Source organism: Halichoerus grypus, chromosome 12 (assembly GCF_964656455.1).
Source record: "Halichoerus grypus chromosome 12, mHalGry1.hap1.1, whole genome shotgun sequence".
Classification (NCBI taxonomy): domain Eukaryota; kingdom Metazoa; phylum Chordata; class Mammalia; order Carnivora; family Phocidae; genus Halichoerus; species Halichoerus grypus.
This window is the reverse complement of record NC_135723.1, coordinates 51,645,869-51,664,003: the sequence shown is the minus strand read 5'-3', so window position 1 is coordinate 51,664,003 and position 18,135 is coordinate 51,645,869. Positions and strand designations below refer to the sequence as shown.

The window sequence follows — 18,135 nt, the reverse complement described above, 5'->3', positions numbered from 1 at the left end:
CCCAGAAACTTTAAAATGAAGAAACCTGCAGATACCACCATAATAAAGTGATCAAGGTTAACATCTCTTGTGGTAAGACATATCAACATCAATAGTCCCTAATATGATACATGAGAAAGGCTAATCTAATCTAATAATGAGAAAACATCAGGCAAACCTAAATTGAAGGACATTTGACAAAATAACTGACCAGTATACTTAAAAGTCACGGCCAGGAAAAAATAAGGAAAGACTAAGGAATTGCTACAGATTGGAGGAGACTAAGGAGACATGACATCTAAGTGCAGTGCAAGACTCCAGATTGGATCCTACAATAGGAAAAGGACATTAGTGGACAAACAGCAGTCTCATTCAAAATCAGTGGCCTAGCTAAGAGTATTGTACAAAAATTAATTTCTTAATTTTGATAATTATATGATTGTTATGTAAATTTCTAACATCAGGGGAAACTGAGTATAGGCCATATAGGAACTCTGTGCTATTCTTACAACTTTCCTGGAAATCCAATAGTATTTTAAAATAAAATGTTACCAAGTATCAGAATACAAAAAAATAATTTATGACAACAAAAGAGGATGGAAGAGATGTTTACAAACAGAGATTTTTTAGAAAAGATATATTTATTTATTTGAGAGAGAGAGAGAGAGTGTGAGCTTGAAGGGTAGAGGGGGAGAGGGAGAGAGAATCTCAAGCAGACTCCCATTGAGAGCACAGCCTGATGCTGGGCCGTACTCGGGGCTGGACTCAGGGCTGGATCTCAAGACTCTGAGATTATGACCTGAGCAGAAATCAAGAGTCAGACGCTTGACTGTCTGACTCACCCAGGCACCCCAACAAAGAGAGATTTTTTAAACAAATTTCTAGAAGAGGGAAATTGACTAGGTACATACTGAAATAAATGAAATAAACAAAAGCTACCACCCTGCACACACTCTCATGGGACCATAGAAGAAATGGGAGACACTCCCACCCAATGGAACTCCAGTAAAGAAACATGTATGGTGTAGGAAGAGTCAAGACTGAAAACAAGAGATTAAAGAAATGTTAGTTGGTTAAGAAGACCATAACTATATGTCAACACCTTAATCACCTTCCCTCTCTCTGCCAGCAACCAGTGTTTAATCCCAGGCAGAACATTCAGATGATTCTCTTAAGAAAAGGAGGTGTCTGGAGAAAGCCAAAGCTTCTAGTGTGGATACTGTTGCCCCAAAATACAGTCTTCCTTATTTTGTCATTTAGGGAGATTCAGAGACCATGAGCCATCTTCTGGAATGCTAACCCCAAAGTGGGGTTAGCGGTCCACATACTCCATCCCATGCCCACTGACACAGAGCTCCCATTTGACCCATTTGTACAACCACAGGGAAAAATCTGACACCAGTTACTACTTTCATAAATATCAATGGCAAAGCAGAAATTTCCTGGCATATAAGGAGAACCAGCAGTATAAAGAAAAAAAAAAGATTAAAATAAATATAAATAACTCTGAAAAAAACAGATAGTTCAGGCAATAGAAATAATAACCTCAAAGAGATTCAGAAAAATATTTTATCTTTAAAATACAGACATGCTGATATGAAAGAGGAACATCAAAGAAAAGGGAAGTACTTAAAGATAAAAACTACAATTGCATAAACTAATAGAAGCTCTGAAAAAATAAAATTAAAGTAATTCCTCCTAAAAGGAAGCAAATAGACAAAATATAAGTGGGAAAATATGAGACAAAAAGGATTAATCCAAAAGTCCTATCTTTGAACAACAGGGTCCCTAAGAATGCTGAGAAAGAGGGGAGGAAATTTTCAACTAATAACAGAAGATAATTCTTAGGAATTGAAAAATGACTCAAGGCTACATATTTGGTAACTCCAACTGATGCAAAACCTTATGAATAAAAACATATATACACTCTTAGACATATTCTCATGAAACTTCAAATATCCAGGGATCCTTAAGAAAGAAAAAAGTCATCCTCAAAAGAGATCAAGAAGGAGATTGACATCAGACTCCCAATCAGCAACAGTGAATATCCTCACATTCTGAGGGAAATGATTTTTAAACTCTAATTCTGCTTCCAGCTATTACATGCTAGTATTCAAGTATGTTAAATAAAAATAATTTAAGACACATAAGGGCTCAGAAATTTAATTCCAAGACACCCTTTCTGAATAACTTAAGAATGTACTTCTCTAAATCAAGGAAGTAAACCAAAGAAACAGAGAAGCATAGGACCAAAGCAGTATATGTATCATAGGAGAATGATAAAGACAGTCCAAGCACCTGATGATTTGTATGTGTATTTCTTTGCTTGAAAACAAACTACTAAAGCAATAATGATAGCATATCTGCTTTCTCATATCCAACTGACCACTGGAGATTCTGTCATAGGAGAAAAGAAACCCATTTTGGATTTATTTCTGTGAAATGTGATTCTAATTCAGAACCTCCCCAGTTAGAATCAGATCTCCAGATTTATTTCATCACTAGTCAGTGGTCAAAGAATTGATTGCACTGACATTGAAGCATGTGCTTTATTTAAACTGAGTCACACTAGTGATTTCCCATGATTCACCGAGGTGTGTGTGAAATAACATATATGATGCTACCCACTCATATGGCATGCTCAGTGCAGGGGAGCACAGCTTTGGCTTTGGGAAAAACAAAAGGCTTGCTTCTTCAGCCTTAAACTCAAAATTTAAAGCCTTTCAAAGCTTTATAATCTATACAGTTATCAATATTTTTGTAGACATTCAGAAGTCACTTATTAAACCCCTGCTGTATGAGAGGTACTGGGACTTTGCCGGGATTCAAAGATATGAACAAATTGTAGTTCTGCCCTAAAGGAGTTCATAACTTAGAAGGAAACATGTTTTTGCAGTATGGCATGGCACAAACTCAGTCACAAACAATGTACCAAGAGACAGGGATGAAGACAGTATGAAGAAAGGCCTACAGAAGAGAGAACATGAAAAGTGAATTTGGACATTAGTGTAAAAGGTTGGCAGGAAGAAAAAAGTAGGGAGGGCAGTTCAGGCAGATGAACTAACAAGGGCAAGGTCGTGGGCATTTGAAAGGGCATGGAGACTTATGACAAATACTTTGATATGACTGGAGCGTATGGTACATATGGGATAGCAGTAGCAGAGAAGGCTATAAAGGCATGCAGTTCCCCGCCCTGTCTGAAAGAGGACCAGGAAACCTTGATGTTGAGGAAACCAGGGGCCGTGAGATGGTGGTGGCAAGAGTTTCAAGAACTGGAAAGTGGACTGGAGGCTAAGTGCATCACACAGTTCATTCAATTCTTTTCTTCACTCAACAAATCTTTACCAACCTCCTGAGATATTCCAGGCACTATGGTAGGCAGGGTTTATAGCAAACAAAGTCCCTGATCTCCTGCCTTCATCGAGTTTACATTCTAATAGAGGAGAAAGACAGTGTATAAATACACAAGGAAGCATGTAAGAAAGGGTTTCAGTGAAAAATAAACATAAAGTCATGGGAGGTGGTGCAAGTTAAATATGGATACATAGAGAAGGCAGCTCTGAGCTGGTGACAGTGGAATAAAGCTGCACTGTGTTAAGGAAGGAGGTAGGTCAAGTGAATTATGAAAAAACGCTGGCCTGTGGGAATAGTAAATGCAAGAATCTGAAGTGGGAGGGTCTTTGGTGTATTCACAAGGACCACAAGGAGGCAATTATGGCTGATATAAAATGAATAAAGGAAAGATGGCTGGAAATGGGGTCAGAAAGGCGGCATAAAGCCAGTTCATATAGGGCCTCATAGGCCATTGTAAGGACTTTGGATTTCATTCTGAACAAGAAAGGAAACTGGAACGTTTTGAGTAGAACAGTGACATGATCTGATTTATATCATTTCTGTCCTCATCAATTAAGCTAAGTATTTTAAAGTATCTTTTAGAATGATGAGGTCTTTTTGACCTCTGAGACAGCAGATTCTAATTCCCTATGTAATTTATAATGGCATATTATAAGCATGTAAATATGAATTACAGGTGAAAATCCAAGCCTACACTTCTCTTTGTATTTTAATTGTAAGTCACCACTTACAGTTCATGCTTGGACAAGTGATGAAGGCAGCTTATCAAGGAACAGCTGCTAAACAGATTCTAGGCAGTGATTGTGGTGGCTGGTGCTTCAAGATGCCCCTCAGCACCTCACTCATCACTAGACCAGCCCCCTTCGGGGGATGCACCAAGGGAAGGGATATCATGGATATTTGTGGAAGAAGGTCAGCTCTGGGAGCTCTAAGCACATCAAGTGTACTGGTGTTGTCTACCAGACCCCCCAGTACCAACTTCAGTAAGTCCTGCTCTTCTTCCTTAAATTCCACCCTCCATCTCCTCACACACCCAACAGAAACACACTCACACACATATATTGTCCCTTTCTATCACCACCTTCTGTTTTCTTTATTGCCTCAATTTTCCATCTTCAGCAGTTCCCTTTCTCTTACCCCCATCTCCAGTCCATTAGGAAAACCTGTTGTCTACACATTCAAACTATATCCAGAAACTTACCACATCTCAACACCTCCTTTGTCATCACCTTGGCCTGTGCCAACACCTCTTATTTCAATTAGAGCTACAGCCTCCTAGGAGGTACCCCTATTATCTCTTTTGCCTACTTTGTACTCCCATTCTCAACACAGCAGCCAGGTTGATATGTTTAGCATATCAGATCCCAATCATTTTTCTCAGGGTAAAAGTAAAGGTTGTTTAAGGGCCCACAAGTCTGCACAATGAGGCTGCCCAGCATCAATCTGATCCCATCTCTTACAACAGTCCATCAGGACTCTATTCACAAATAGGCTAGATGGACTCTGGCCATCAGGATTTTTACACTGGCTACTCCCTCTGCCTGGAGTGCTCTTTCCAGATGCTAACTCCCTCACCTTCCTCAAATCTTTGCTCAGGTATCATGAACAAAAGGCAGTAAGACCTTTCCCTGATACTTTTCCCCACACCTACCCCACCTCTATCATTCCTAACTCTTTTATCCTGCTCTTTTTTCCCCCATAACACTTACTACCTTCCAAAGTGATACATGATTTACTTATTTATTACGTTCACTACGTATTTTATTGTCTGATTCTCCCCACTAGATGCAAGCTCCCCAAGGGAAGAAACTGTTTGCCTCTTTGTTGAAAGACGTATCTGAGGGACTTAAATAGTACTTCCCACATGGTGGGTACTCAATAAATTGTTGAATGGAATGCCAAATGATAACCTCTCTGGTTTTGTTTTCACTCTAATTCAGCCTCTGCTCATTTCACAAATATATTTGAAATACTTCTTTTAGTAAAAGGCCATCTACATTTCTTTTGTCATGTCATTGTATATGAGCTGTCACTTTGAGTGTAATCATCAGATCATCCCACCTTCCTCTCTTGGCCAGCTGGTTACAAAACTGTCCAAGCATAAAAACAGAATAGGGATGATAATTTTAAGAATGTGCAAAAACCCATTTAATTAATTTTTAATCTAGACATTATACTAATGAGAAAAAGAGGAAAAGAGGGGATAAAAAGTCTTCACAACTTCAGAAGATGTAGTGTGTACATGATGTGGATTCTATTTCTTCATATAATGTTCTATTTTCCTCTCCTGGGTCTATATGGTTTTTTGTCTCACTAATTTTGCTCAATATTAATTTCCTTTTATCTTAACCTATTTTTGTTCATCGATTTAGATATGTTTCTCAGTGTCTAGTTCTTTTGTATTTGTACAAATTAAGCATTTAAATAGGAATTCTGCCAGTGCAAAGGCATTATTCTCTAACCATCTCGCTTTGATGAGCACTAGAACACTGCATGAAAGAGAGGGAGAAGGGGAAAGGTAGGGTTTCTACAAAAGCCTTAAAAAAGGGGGACCAGGGTACCTGGGTGGCTCAGTTGGTTAAGCGTCTGCCTTCGGCTCAGGTCATGATCCTGGGGTCCTGGGATCAAGTCCCACATCAGGCTCTCTGCTTGGCAGGGAGTCTGCTTCTCCCTCTGCCCCTCCCTGCTGCTTGTGTGCTCTCTCTCTCTCTCTCATAAATAAAAAAAGGGGGGGGGCAAATTCTGCAATGTTTTACACTGTGTACCATCTCAAAATTGAATTATCTAGCTTCAGTGTACAATTGTAATGAAGTAGGAAGATCGATGGACAACCAACTCAATAATATCTGGTTTCTGTTCTTGCCCGTTCCTAAATGTATGACCTTAGTAAACTGTCTTTCCTCAACTATTAGTTTCTTCAACAAAAAAAATGGGAGTAGGGGGAGCTTCACTTAGATGGTCTCTGAAGTCACATGCAGTTCTCACAAAATACGATTTTTTATGTCTCAGAACTACTACATCAAAGAAACATTTTTCTCACCTTCTTATTCTCTTTCTTTTGCATTTGGTAAGAAAAACCATTACCTCTTTGGAGGGTGAGGGAATTAGGTGAAGGTGGCTGAAAAGTACAAACTGCCAGTTCTAAATAGATATAAGATAAATATGATAAATAAATAAGGGATGTAAAGTACAACATAAGGATTATAGTTAACAATACTGTATTGCATATTTGAAGGTTGCTAAGAGAGAACATCTTAAGAGTTCTCACCAAAAGGAAAGAAATTTTAACTATGTGAGATGATGGATGTTAACTAATCTTACTGTAATCATTTGGCAATTTATACATACATCAAATCATTACATTGTATACCTTAAATTTATACAATGTTATATGTCAATTATATATCAACAAAACTGGAAAAAAGAACCACTGCCTGAAGCTCAACATCCTTTCTGAACAAAATCTGTGTTACATACTCATTTATTCACCCTTATCCTTTTGGGTCAATTCTGAAGTGTCTCTCTCCTTGGAGTACTCTGGGCTCTAGAGTCAAGAAATCACTACACTTTAAAAAAAAGTATTTATGAGTTATATTACTACAGCAGAATTATCACTTTTAAAAAGTTTGGAGTTCTAATATGAAATTTAGTTTGTTTATATTATTATTTTGCTACATTAAAAATTTTTTCATATTTTATTTTTTTTGTAGTTGCTACATTAAAATGTTAATTATAGTACTGTGTTTTTAAAAGAATGAATCCTTGATGAGAATAAGAAAACTATGTATGAACATCACTTTTAAAAGCATAAGAATAGGTCTAAGATCTCATATTACTTCATTTAAATGTGTGTGTATATCATAACATCTCACAATATATTCTAACAGGAATCTGTACATTCTAACTAAATATGTGTGTATGTGTACTTAATACAATAATATTCATATATTCCTAGTCCATAACATTTATTCTTTTAATTAGAGCTTTAAATGTGACATTTAGTAAGTTTATATTTCTTCAGTATATCAAAATACTAATGCTAATTTTAGAATTCTGGCATTAAAAAAAAAAAAAAGAATGAAGACTTGAAGGGACTAAGGGACTTTCCTTACCTAAGATGTGTCATATGGGCAGTAATAGTTCTTACTAATTTAGAGATATTACTCAATGTGTCTCTGAACTCAGAGTTGGGAGGAAAATCTTTCTCAAGAGTAGCTCTTCCTGGGGCGCCTGGACGGCTCAGTCGTTAAGCGTCTGCCTTTGGCTCACTCAGGTCATGATCCCAGAGTCCTCCGATCGAGCCCCGAGCCCCACATCCAGCCCCGAATTGAGCCCCGAGCCCCAAGCCCCAAGCCCCGCATCAGGCTCCCTGCTCGGCAGGAAGCCTGTTTCTCCCTCTCCCACTCTCCCTGCTTGTGTTCCCTCTCTTGCTGTATCTCTCTCTGTCAAATAAATAAAATCTTAAAAAAAAAAAAAAAGAGTAGCTCTTCCTGGTTTGGGGACACTGTCAGTGAAGGTCATGTTATTATATTCATAGTATTATATTTTCTATTCCTCTGTGTATGGAATGATGCTGGCTTCCTAGATAAAATCCTAGACTCAGGCATAGCAAGTTGGGCAAAATTATAATGCTAGTGTATCAAAATGGATGAAGTGAATCTTATGTAATTACCATACAGAAACAGAGTAGTAATGGAATTAACAGATTTTGCTTTTGTTGAACTCTATTTTAAGACTTAGTCTAGAAAAATTAACAAAGCAGAATTAGGAAACTCTGAGACGTGATTAGTTTGGAGTTTCTAGAAGTCATTTAAGAGCTAATATTAAAATTTTATTGAAATAAACCTTCTTTTCCTTTGAAATACAAAATGAAATGCATGTATGTTTATATATGTCCCTTCCCAGCCACTATGAAAGTATATAAATGCTGTGTATTTTAATATGCTAAAACTGTGGCTATAATTTTGCAACACTGGTTTTCAAGTAATATTTTATTATGATTCCAAATGTGGGTCTAGTAACTCACGGATGATCTTATGTGTTAATTTCATAAGTATTGCTAAATCAGTTCTTCCAAATTTGTAAAAGCTAGGGCTCTGCCACTATCCATTGAACAAAGGACTGAGTCCTAAGTAACCAATGCTGAGCCAAAACAGAAAAGACCAAGATCTTCTCTAGGGTAATTCCCTAGAACTACGGATTCCTTCTTGAATCCCTGCAAAATTGCAATTTATGGTTACCATGATCACCTACAGCAGACTTTAAGCTCTAACTTCTCTTACGCCTACCTTATTCCTTCTCCCTATTCCTTTCATCTTTTTTTCCCTCTTCCCTTCCTTTTTTTCTCTTTTATTTTCTAATTTCTTCTCTCTTTTTTTAGACCAATTGTTCTTAGGACACGAACATAATTTAAGAAGACTCTGGAAAAAATTTTTACATAAATCAGAGCACAGATTTTTCAATTTTGTTTCCTTCATAAAGACCAAATGGACAACTGAGGAAGAAAATATATTTAGAGAACATAATCCACATATTTGGGCAAGAGAGGCAGAACAAGCCCCTGCATCATGTATCTTTCCAAATCTTTGTTTATTTTCATTTCTATAGCAACCTGGTGGTTGTAAAACACTGCCATAATGAGTGGAAAATAGAACACAAATGACAGTAAAATGTTTTTATAACTCAAATAGCAGAGGATTGTTTAGAGAATTTAGAAAGGCTGATTTTTTTTTTATGGGCTCATAGCAGGAAAAATGTCTACCTAAGTCAATAGTAAATTTCTCCTCCAGAGGGACAATAAGATGCTTGTGACACGTGCATTTTGGAAACTTAATTATGTGCCTATTTCTTGTTATTACTTTCTTTATCCAAAAAATCCCTAAAGAGATTTTACTACCATCAAATCAGTCATAGGGATTTCTCTGCTTTCAGTGGGGTGCAATGTGGAGCTTAGTGCACATATTGTATTTCCCATCACCTTATGAGCACAGAATATTCTTTTTGTAAAGTTTCAAATGGGCCTCTCTTTGGTCTTTGCACAAGTGATTGCATTCCATAAAATATCATTGCATTAAGCCAAAGGACCCTAGCTAAAAATTAAACTCAATATTCTAATAAAATCCAATCTAGGATATATGTGTATACACACACACACACACACACACACACACACACACACACACTTTAAAGAGAATGTTAGCTTTTATATTTCTTCTCAAAAGAAGAGAAGATGAAGCTTTGTAGACATAAAAAGAAGGAAAAAGAAAGGTCAAACTTTACTGTAAGTAAATGTTCTGTGGTTTATGGAATTCACAAAACAAATTACAGCATGACATCCTTTTCAAGGAACTGTTTGTGTCTTCGGAAAAAGTGTGTATTATTTTTGGTGAACTCTACCTTTTGATGTGGCCTTTCTGAGGAGGGCAGCATCATCAAGATTTTTTTCTTTTAATTGCGTAACAATACAAGATGAACAAGAAAAAAGGCAAGCTCATTTAGTAATTTAAATCCCTCAGGCATAGCCAGAAAGAGACAGAGAAGGAAAGAACTTGGGAACTGAATGGAGTTCTGAAGTGCAGTGTGAGGATAGCTCCTCAATCAGGAGACCAGTCCAAGATCAAGAAGTTTTAATTTTATTTATATCTAAAATGATAGGGGAGTAGGATTTATCCCAAAGCTGAAGAAATAGTTCATTTATGGTGGAGGCAAGCTAACTCTTCTAACAACAACAATAAAATTACCAGCCATTTTGACAATGCACCACATGCCAGGCATGGAGTTACATAGCTTATATTATCTCTAGTGCTGGAATGCTTATAATAAACCTGAAATTATATATTTTATTCACTCATTTTATAGATAATTAAACTGAGACTCAGTGAAGTGAAAAAATTTTTTGTCAATCTGATTTGGCAAGTAACTGGCATGACTAGGATTCAAACCCAGATCTACCTGAATCCAAAGAACATGCTCTCAGAAACCTGACAATTTCACTGTCTTTTAACTGCATTACTGAATAAAAAATTATGTTTTTATGTGCTATGATTCTATGAAGAGATGAGGGTATATCGTATGTATCAAATTAATCACTTCAATGTTTCTGTGAGTTAGAAAGGAAGCAGGTATGTTATGCCCCATCATATAGGAGATAGTAGAAATGAGACTGGCTGTGAACATTCATCAGAAACTTATTTTCAGGCACAATTCTTTTTTTTTTAAGATTTTATTATTTACTTTATTTATTTCATTTTATTTGAGCGAGAGAGAGAAAGAAAGCGTGCATGTCCATGAGTTGGGGCAAGGGCAGATGGGAAGGGAGAGGGAGAGACAATCTCAAGCAGACTCCATGTTGAGCATGAGCCTGACATGGGGCTCCATCTCACGACCCTGACATCATGATCTGAGCCTAAACCAAGAGTCGGGCACTCAACCAACTGAGCCACCCAGGTGCCCCTTTCAGGCACAATTCTAACCACAATGTTCATTCCACCAACAAGTTTGGACTTTCCATGGTGGCCTAATAGAGTAAATGATATTTGCTATTTTATTAGTTATGACAAAAGTGTAACATATCACCAATGAGTCAGACTATGGATTGTCAGTTGGATTAGCATGAAAACAATTTCTAAGTATACACAAACATTCAAGATAAGAAGCAAAAAACATGATGATCATCCATTTTTCCAAATATCCAGATGTCTGGCTCCATATACACAAATAGCTAGCTATCTGACTAATTATCTTCATTTTTTAAAAAAACTGGATGTTATGGTGGCCCGTGAGTGTTGCTGTAGTGATACAGTGACAGGCTGAACACTTCGGTAGGACCCAAGATTCCAATGAATAAAAAGCCTGAAAACTAATATTCCTTTGTGCATACAGACTTGTTTTACAACCAAAAAATCCTCTACAGTCATCTACACAGCAGTTGTACATGCTCATATCAAAAAGATTATGGCGCCTGAGTGGCTCAGTAAGTTAAGCATCTGCCTTCAGCTCAGGTCATGATCTCAGGGTCCTGAGATTGAGCCCTAAGTCAGCGGGGAGCCTGCTTCTCCCTTTGCCCCTTCTCCTGCTCGTGCTCGTGCTCTCTCTCTCTCTCAAATAAATGTTAAAGATTAAAGTTACTTTTTTAAAACTTTCCAAGTAGCATGTATTTCATAAATATTTTAAAATTGGTTTGCATTTCCATTTGAAAACAAAGCTAAAGCTGGATTTTGACAAGGTTGTCCTACTCACAGATTTGTTCACTTGTTCACTCATGTATCCACTATGCATTCATTAACTATCTACACTGAATCTCTTTGCCAAGATGTTGGATTTCATACTATAAAGACAAGCTCCTATATTTGAGGACATGTGTAAAATAGATCTGTAAACAAATTTCCCCCAGTTCAAAATGACAAGCACTCCAATACAGATATAGATTTTTGTTCTCCCATTTCAAAATAAGTACTCTAAAAAATATAGCTATGCATACAGACACAGAAAAAGGAAGTTATTAACTGTCCCTAGAATACAGAGGAAAGACTTTATAGATAAAATGATATTTCAGTTGGCTTGCTTAAGCAGTATGGCTCAGTGGGTTTCAAAATTCTCAAAACACAACTGAGAGCAAAAAAATACATTTCACTTTGTAAACCAACACACACACACAAACTAAAACAAGACTTTCATAAAACAATACTTACATCTTTACATTTTCTACTGTAGTCCATTCCAAAAATGCCAGTATTGACCCATAAAATTGATTTCATAATCTTTTAATAAGTTGTACCTCACAGCTTAAAAGATACTAGTTTAAGGGAAGAAAAGCAATTACCCATCTGAAGAAAATAATTTCAGACAAAGGGAACAGTTTGTGACAGTCATGGAATTACTGAAGACATAACATGTAGAGAAAATGGTAAAAACTTCAATGAAGTTGAATTATGACAGGCATGGGAGTGAAGAGTTGAAAACTGGATTAGAAGAATCAAAGAGAAACAGGAAAAGATAAGGCTGAGAGGTAAGAGAAAAATGTAGAATGAGGCTGTGAATAACCAGACTTTTATTTACTTCTAAGGAATATGCAGTCTTCATGGTGTGACAACAGTGATCCAGCAGAGATCACTAAGGTGGAGAACAGTATGCTACCTTTGCTTTAAGTAAAAGCAGCAATGTGGAGAAAAGACCAGAATGCAATGAGAGGTGACCGGAAAATAATACAGACCTTACCCAAGGCCGTGGCCATGGGGATGGATAGCAAGGACTGTTAAGAGCTACACCTAGGAACAGATTTGAGTTAAAAAAACATGACATTACAGCATACAATCCTAGTAGAGCTATAACAAAAGAGGACGGTGAAGATGAAATACAAACTAAAAAATTTTTCTCATTTCCAAAATTTAAAGCAACCATGTATAAGGATTCATATATTCAACTAAATATTCTTAAAAATTCAAACAGTTATTTAAAATTACTATTAAAAATTGGCATGTGGGGGCATCTGGGTGGCTCAGTGGGTTAAGCGTCTACCTTCGGCTCAGGTCATGATCCCAGAGTCCTGGGATAGAGCCCTATGTTGGGCTCCCTGCTCCTCAGGGAATCTGCTTCTCCCTCTGCCTCTCACCCCGCTTGTGCTCTCATTCTCTCTCTCTCAAATAAATAAATCTTTTTAAAAAGTGGCATGTAATGAATTAATACAAATGGTCATTAAAGATTTGAAAAAATATCCACCTTATTATTAAAGAAACGTAAATTAACTATGAAGTATGCCATTTGCCTCTTATCTCAATTAGAAAAGATTTATTTTTATTTCTTAAATTTTGTTTATTTATTTAGGTTTTTATTCAAATTCCACTTAATTAACATACAGTGTAATATTAGTTTCACGTATGCAATCTAGTGATCTGCAAAGATTTTTTTTTTTAAACACTAAAATTTTACATTGGTAAAAGTGAGTTGAATTTGGTACTCATATATGTTACTGGTGGGGTTACACATTTTTAGGATCTTTTTTTGGAAATCAATTGGGTGGTTTGTATCAAGAAACAAAAACTTATCACATTTGTTGAGTGATAATTCAACTTCCAGAATTTTTTCCTTAAGAAAAGAAACAGATTTAATGGAGACAAACTAAATTCTGCTCAACATTTTATTTATTTATTTATTTATTTATTTATTTATTTATTTTTTATTTTTTTTTAAAGATTTTATTTATTTATTTGACAGAGAGAGACACAGCGAGAGAGGGAACACAAGCAGGGGGAGTGGGAGAGGGAGAAACAGGCTTCCCGCTGAGCAGAGAGCCCGATGCGGGGCTCGATCCCAGAACCCTGGGATCATGACCTGAGCCGAAGGCAGACGCTTAACGACTGAGCCACCCAGGCGCCCCCTGCTCAACATTTTAAATAATGACAGTGCACTGTCCACCCTTAGAAAACTGATTCAATAACATTATATAGCTATTAGAAATTATATTTTAATTAATCCTAAATAATAGAAGGGTTTATAGTCATAACTTGAATTTAATTATGTTTTAAAGAATAACTAAGGACATAAGGAAAAATGCTTATAATGTTGACTTAAATGTTGGGGTACCTGGGTGGCTTAGTCAGTTAAGCGTCCAACTCCTGATTTCAGCTCAGGTCAAGATCTCAAGGTTGTGAGATCAAGCTGGGCATTGGGCTCCAAGATGGGTGTGGGACCTGCTTGGGATTCTTTCTGCCCTTCCCCCCACTCTCTCTCTAAGAAAACAAAAAGCAAAAAACAAACCCCCCCAAAAAACAAAAAAAACACAACAACTTTAAAAATGCAGGAGTCAAAATACATGTGAAAGATAAAGAAAATATGCAAAATCATTATAGATTACACCTAGATTCTGTGGTTCTAAATGATATTTTTTTTTTTTTTAAGATTTTATTTATTTGACAGAGAGAGATAGTGAGAGCAGGAACACAAGCAGGGAGAGTGGGAGAGGGACAAGCAGGCTTCCCACGGAGCAGGGAGCCTGATGCGGGGCTCGATCCCAGGACTCTGGGACCATGACCTGAGCCGAAGGCAGACGCTTAACGACTGAGCCACCCAGGCGCCCCCTAAATGATATTTTTTTATTTTACTCTTCATACTTTATTTTCCATATTCTCTGTAATAAACAAGTATTACTGTCATAATTAGAGTATAAAAGATTTATCAGTATTAATTATAGATTAAAAATTATAATCATCTTAGACATTTATTAATATGCAGAGTTTGTTATTCTGTTTTCTCCTTCATTAAATGGGGATGAAAATAATACTACCTTCCAGAGTTTAGGGTATTAAATGTGGTTATGTAAGAGAGAGTGCTATTTTTAAAGTATACATTTCTATGAAAATAGTATATGTATTTTTCTCTATTATTACATTTTCTAGCAAAGACCTTCCATTGGTATCATCAAAATGGCTTCTGAATAACAAAAAAGTTCTCTAATCAGCATTTGCAACCAGAATCAACAAATACTGGAAATCTTAAAAGGATCCCAATTTAATTTTCCCAAGAACATAATTTAAATTAAGATTTAATATTTACTCGAAACTATACTTATATTAAATATGAAAAATTTTAATTGCCATATTCATCCTAAAGTCATTACACAGTCTTTTGTGAGAAGAATTATAGGTGACGAATTCTGTGTATCTCCATTTTCCAACTTTTCTCTAACATAGTTATAGTCTTATTAGCAAACCAAATTATGAATATGAAACCTTCTATTATTTAGATCAAGTTCCTAGATATATAAGGAGCTTAAGACAGAATGTTGGGTACTCTACTTTTTGGGGAGAAAGAAGAATAAGAGAAACAAAAAGCAAAACAGAATGAGCCCTTAAAATTACAGAAAGAGATCCAGGAGCCCACAATGCTATAAAAATCAAAAGGGGTACAGATTTTGAGAAAGAGAATATTGAATTACTATGAGATTGAGAAGGATGATAATGGCTAAAAAAAAAAAAAAAAATCACTGGCACTTTGGACTTGGTGAACATATACTACCCCAAAGAATAGTTTTAATAAGAATGAAAGTAATTTGAATGAAAGATGATGATATAAGAATAACACATATAGTGAGTTAATTGCATTACAAAGAAACTTTGACCTAAAACAATTCTACATCAACATTCATTTACAGCCCATTATAAGTGTATATTATGTATATATCAGTCTGCATCCCCATGGGTTCTATAAAAGCCTCAGATGGGGCGCCTGGGTGGCTCAGTTGGTTAAGTGACTGCCTTCGGCTCAGGTCATGATCCTGGAGTCCCTGGATCGAGTCCCGCATCGGGCTGCCTGCTCGGCAGGGAGTCTGCTTCTCCCTCTGACCCTCCCCCCTCTCATGTGCTTGCTCTCTCTCATTCTCTCTCTCTCAAATAAATAAATAAAAAATCTTAAAAAAAAAAAAAAAAAGCCTCAGATGCCCTTCTCTAGCCAATTTGAGGTAGAAATATGAGCAGGGAGATGTCCTGGAGATGAGAAATCCTCTGAAAACAATCCCTTTTGGGCAGTCTTTTTTGAGGCCTCAGACCTCCACATTGTTCTTTGTCATCTTATTTCCAGGAAAATTTGTATTTTTGTGACAGAACTGTGATACACCAACATGATATGTAACTTTTAAAATATATTATACTTTATAAAAAACAAGGATAACTTTCAGAAATGTATTTGTGGTGATTTTCATTAAGAACTGGAAATCAAGTCAATTAGCATAAGCTTTCTTGAAGGAAAAAAATCTCTTTAGAACCTTTTCTAAGAAGAAAAAATCCTAAAATTCAGGAGGAGACCAGAAAATCTGTATTTAGCTACTGTTGTGATAAAAAGAAATAGTAATTCTTACACAGAGGTGAAGTACTTAGTTGATTAGATCATTAGATGCGTGTTGATATTTACTACTGAAAAATTATAAGTAATATAAAAGCAGAGTACATAGTAGAAAGACTTAATCTAAGTTTTTCTCTAGGTATTTATTATAACTAGAGTGGCATTACTACTTTGGGAAGCCTATTTCAAAATAGTAATAATTAGAGCAAATGGCACTTAGCTTGTGTCAGGCTCTATTCTGAGTGCTTTACTTAAACTCATCTATTCTACACAGAATCCTCAAAAATATTTCTATTAATTCTTCCCATTTTGTAGATGTGAAAAATTGAGGCACAGATGGCTTAACTAACTTGCCCAGGGTCAAATGGCCAGTAGTAAGTAAAGGAGCTGAGGTATGAAACCAGGCAATCTGGTTCCTGAGCTCAGGCTCTGAATAATTTAAGCAATTAGGCAATGTGTTTTATAACACTGTGGCAAACTAGAAAATTGATTCCCTGTATAGAAATATTTTGTACCTGAACTGATGTTACATTAGACTGTACTGTTCATATTAACTAGAAAAATACGTTAATAGAAAACAACAATTAAATTGCTATGATACTTCAAAGGAAAATGCACATGAAATTCTGTTTCCTTCATTTATATCACAAACTAATAAACTGAAATTAGGTAAGATGCTAATACATTTGTAGAAAATACACCTCTTTTTGCCCACTCCACTGTTTTGCAAGTTCAGTTTAAGAAAAACAGAAGTTGTATCTAAACAATTTCTAAAATCAATCATATAGACACCCTTTGGAGGTTGTTTCTATGGAGCAGCCATGAGTGGTGAGGAGACAGCCATGTGGTCAATTCTGTCTGTTCACCGTAATGACCAAAACTGCAAAACACATTCTGATATTTAGGGTTAATTCAAGGAATGGATTCTGATTTTTGGGTTAGTTTAGGAGTTAGATTCAAAATGTAACCAGTTACAACTGTTTATTGGGGGCTGTAAGCCTTTATAAAGCCTGAACCTATGATGCAATATCTCTCAGGATTAAAAATATTGTAAGAGTACCTCCTTTTCAAAACATGCATTTTAAGAGAACAGCAGGATTCAGTTCCCCTAACCAAGAGCCCCACTCCAAAGATACAACAGATGTTGGTCTGTGTGCAAAGCAAACATCAGCCCCGCTAATGTGGTCTGTGCTGAATTCTTCGTAATTAGACATTTATCCCAGTGCAGAGTCAAGGTCGTTAGAGTGAAAGGCTGTAATGCTTACAATTATTTTGCCCCTCATGTTTCTCTGCATGAAGTCAAGGAAGACAGCAGTGCATAGAAGTAAAAGAATGTTTCCACTACTGCAAAGGTCTCTTGGTTCTATAGAAGCTGGGAAACAGACTGAGTCAATAGTAGAATCGGCTACCGTTTGGGTAGATAGCTGGACCTGGATTTGGCTTAGAATCCCCTCCCCCTTTTTCTCCTCCCCCCCCCCCCCCCCGCAAGGGAAACATTAACTGACAGAATGGCAAGCTAAAAAGTAAGGGGCTAGCAACCACAGCCTAATTAAATTTAACATATCTAAGTGGTGAAACCACAGGCAGCTGAAAAGGAGTGTTAAAGTTCAGCATGGCCACCATTTCTAAATACAGTGGGTGTGATGAACTATGAACAGTACCTTCACAGGACAAGCAGGAAAGGAGCACTCATGGTGAAGTCTTAGAGTACAACCATCTCTCAAAATGATAGGAATAAGGAAAGTAGGGCTGTTGACAATGGGCCAGGTTTAAAAAAAATTATTTCAAATATTTTCTCTAAATAGAGAAAATGTGCATTTACGTCAGGTTCACAGAGAACAGCCACTAATCAATTAGTCAAGCTTTCAAACTTCTCTACAATAACACAATGCTGGGCAAGATAGATCTTTGGGGAACATATATTTAGAAAAATTTGCTGTATGTAATCTAGTTTAAAAAGCCCTGGGC

General features: G+C 36.5%; 1 protein-coding gene across 9 annotated transcripts in view; it reads right to left on the bottom strand.

The window, feature by feature from the left end:
- Positions 1 to 18,135, bottom strand: part of HDAC9 (histone deacetylase 9) — a 911,036-nt gene that overhangs the window by 159,039 nt on the left and 733,862 nt on the right. The window lies entirely within an intron of this gene.